At 48.4% G+C, this 3,964-nt stretch overlaps 1 pseudogene; it reads right to left on the reverse strand.

Moving 5' to 3' along the window:
- Positions 1-246: 246 nt before the first annotated feature.
- On the reverse strand, positions 247-3,702 carry LOC132487815 (nitric oxide synthase-interacting protein-like; annotated as a pseudogene).
- Positions 3,703-3,964: the final 262 nt, after the last annotated feature.

Below are 3,964 nucleotides of genomic sequence, written 5' to 3' on the forward strand. Positions count from 1 at the left end.
CGTAGGAGGGTTCCCGTTTCCCACACCCTCTCCAGCATTTATTATTTGTAAACTTTTTGAATAGCATCCACCTCTTGGACTGCTAATGAGGATCTATTCACAAATACATATAGGATACTTACAACAGTGCCCAGCAACCCTGGCACTCAAGAAATGGCAGCTTGGTATTATTGAGGGCAGAAAGTATATTATTCCCCTTAAAATCCCAGTTAGCACCCGATACAGAACCTGGCAAACAAGATGTGCTCAGTTAACAAAATGGAGGATGTGCTCACCAGCTACCGTAGTGGCCTGGACTTCTCCACCTGCAGCTTCACTCTGGAGCCGCTGCAGCACGATGATGCCGCGGTCCGGGAGCTTCTCCGGTTCACGGGGTCCACGTGGTCCTTGCGAACCGGCTTTTCCACGCGTTCCAGGGTGACCACAGCTCCAGCGGACCACAGCCCAGCGCTCGGCGAAGCGCTGCTCAGGCTCGCGGGTCCTGGCGCACAGGCAGCGCTCGCTGTGCGTGACAAGCCCCACGCGGCCCACTGAGCTGTGGAACGGCCTGAAGCACACGAGCGTCAGGTGGGACGTGCGGACATGTGCAGTGCTTCCCGAGCGTGGGGCAGGTCACGAGGCGCGACGGCTTCTCCTGATTCGTGGCCTTGTCCTCAGGGGTCAGCGGCGGGATCCAGACGCTGGGCAGCACTTTGTCCTTGTCCTTGCGTGCGGGGCCCGCACTGGGCCCTGTGGGGCATCGCCTGGGTAGTTCCCCGAGGCGGCCTTGGGCGTGAAGGGGTCGAGGGGCCGGCTCTCGGTGGCCGCCTCCTTCTCCAGGAAGCTCCCCGCCGGGTCCTGCGCCGCCGCCCTCTGCAGCTCCTTGTGTTTCTCACGCCTGGCGCCCCGCGCTTCTCGTGGTAGCCTTCACCTGCCGGGCAGTCTCCTTCTTCTTTTAGTTCTTATGTTATCTTCACCAATGATCGACAAGACCGCGTATTCTATTGGCCCCAGCTGGGCCCCGTCCCTTTTGGAAGTTGTTAGTGGGTGTTTGTGTTGGAGAAACTTCCACTTATTACACGGTAGATATTACCTTCTGGGGAAAGAAAACAAAGACAACAACAACAAAGTGGGTTTATTTAGCTCCTGCGCCTGGGAGCCCACATTTTAAATCTATATGTGGGCACATCAGTTCAGCAGTAGTTGAACAAAGCCATTCAATCCTCTGGTTCTTTAACTAACTGGCATGTTATTACCGTCTTGTCTCCTGATCAACCCTGAGGTCCTTTGAAATACCCACACATGGAATGAAATGTGCATTTTAAGTTATCTTTTCATCCATGGGGTTTACGACTGCACCGGACACCATAATCCTGACATGGGGAATTACATCAGAAGGAGAGCAAATAATTTCACTCTCTTCCCCTTTCCCTGTGGGAAAGACTATTTTTCCATCTGCTGAACTGAGGACTTCAGGTCAGGAGCCAATCACTCAAGGCCCTGTAGCGGTGGGACAGTCTGCACAGATTTTCCTACAGATCACATGGCCCAGCAACTCTTCTACATCCTGTCCTGGAATTGAGACACAGGTGTGCGTGGAGACAGCTGAAAAGTGCTGATGCTTTGCTTGAAAATTGTGAACATCCATATGGATAAATTTCTATTAAACTTACTCTTTATTATTATTACTAGTCAATAGTGTTTATTTTATGTAAAGTGCTTAGAAGAGTGTCTGGCACAAGATAAAGACTTATGTATTGACTAGGTTCTATTATACAACTACTTGGTATGTACTTCATTCTTTTTAAACATTCCATGCTTATAACTTTTCTTTTGCTTTTTATTTTCTTCTCAAAACCCTTTATGAGGAGGGGAAAAAGAAGATACTGGCTCCATGTATTCAAGGAGAAAACAGACTCAGGTGTTTGTGGAATTTGGAGCATAATGGAGAAACTGGTTTTCTGACTTTGAAGCTGGCACTTTCCATAAATAAATCCTCTCCCAAGGGCTGGATGGATAGGGGACTGGATGGATCCAATGATTAATTTTCCTATTTTTCTGAGAATGGTATTTTCCTGAACTGAGGAAATAGCATGTCCATAACAGACCAAGGAATCAACCACTTGGAGGCAAAAACTTCCCTCTCAGAAATGCTAATGCTAATTCCATGCTAATAATGATGCTAATAATAATAATAAATCCAATGCATTAGAGCAACAAATATGAACACTGAAAGTCAGTTTGCTCCAAAGTCAGAGTCTCAGGTGGGAGGTCTAACTACACATTTATGGCACATGGGGGAGTCCTCGGTGGGTCACATTAGTGATGGAGGTGGTGGCAGAGGCCCTACGTGGCTGAGCTGCTGATCTGACAACATCCACTTATGTTTTGTACACAAGTCTTCCTATCAATTGTTCCTAGAATATTTCAGAAATCTTCAAAGGTATAATGTAGTTTTACAAAACACTATTTTGTGGACACCACAGAGGCAGTTTGGTTGCCACACATTTTTTTTTTTTTTTTTTTTTTTTTTTTTTGTGGTACGCGGGCCTCTCACTGTTGTGGCCTCTCCCGTTGCGGAGCGCAGGCTCCGGATGCGCAGGCTCAGCGGCCATGGCTCACAGGCCCAGCCACTCCGCAGCACGTGGGGCCCTCCCGGACCAGGGCACAAGTCCGTGTCCCCTGCATCGGCAGGCAGACCCTCAACCACTGCGCCACCAGGGAAGCCCGGTTGCCACACATTTAATGGACAAAAATCCTGATGGGCTTGGGTGAAGTTTATCTTTCATGATTTACTATGGCTATTACTACTGCTACCATTTCCACAACAATGATTCCAGTGGTTTGCAAGGATGTAGCACTGTTGAGTTTAAAAGCTTCTTTGTCTGACCACTGACCTGCATTCTGTTTGCACAACAGCATTATGCATTAAGACATCTGGCCTCTTGCAGCTGTGGCACTGAGGCTACTGGGATTAAGTGATTTGGCTGCACAGTGGACTGGTGAGAGAGCACAGACGCCCAGTTTACTCTTTTCCCCCTAGACTATGAGGACCAAGTGACCAGGATGTGGGAACACTGTGGCAGCATGCTGGGTTCAGGAGGAGCATGCCACTGCAAGCCTGGCGGTGTACATCTTGGCCCCAGACTGATTGCTTTTTGCTGTGGGATCTTAAGTTACTTTGCCCCCTGGATTTTAGATTAGTTCCCTGAAAAGTGATCAGGATGGATAAAGAATCTTTAAGTTGCACCCCCCTCCTCTTGTCTTACCACTCTTAGGCTCAGAAGAAACACACTGAGAGTGCCGGCGCATGCATCTTCCTTTGCCTAGCCAGTACAGAGCAGAGATTTAGAAAAATGAAGGAAGAATGGAAAGAAAGCCAGAATGCCTAGTGAAACCACCCCCAACGACATAGTTTCACCCACTTCCAAGTCCCCCAGAGGTGTTTCTTAGGATTCCAGATGTATCTGTGTTGCAGAGAAGCATGGCTGCCAATCAGCCACTCATGTTTCGTTGGAGGTCACAAGAAACAATGGTATAGATCTTGGAGAGCATCTGGTCGAAAGCCCAGATAACGAACCTGAGGCTCAGAGGGCAAGAGAGTTTCCCAAGGTCACATGGTAAAACAGCGACAGAGTTGGTGACTATCCCCTGCCCTTCTAGGATGTATGACATGTTTCCAATGAAGTTCAGTCTTGGTCTACTACCAGGTCTTACCTTCATGAGAGCAGGACCCGGGCTGTCTTTCTCACTCCCATATCCCCAGTCTCCAGCACAGGGCCCAGCACAGGTGGGTGCTCAAGAAATAGCTGTTGAATAGTTGAATAAATGAATGAACTGATTAAAAAAATGGCTGAACAGAAGGATGCAAAATTTAGATCATTCTTCTCATTACATGGGCACAGACAGCCTACACTTCAGTCCCTGTCCCAGCCTCTTTACATAGACTTGGGTGTTGAAGTGATCCAAGCAAAAGAGTGTGGCT

Source organism: Mesoplodon densirostris, chromosome 1 (assembly GCF_025265405.1).
Source record: "Mesoplodon densirostris isolate mMesDen1 chromosome 1, mMesDen1 primary haplotype, whole genome shotgun sequence".
NCBI lineage: Eukaryota > Metazoa > Chordata > Mammalia > Artiodactyla > Ziphiidae > Mesoplodon > Mesoplodon densirostris.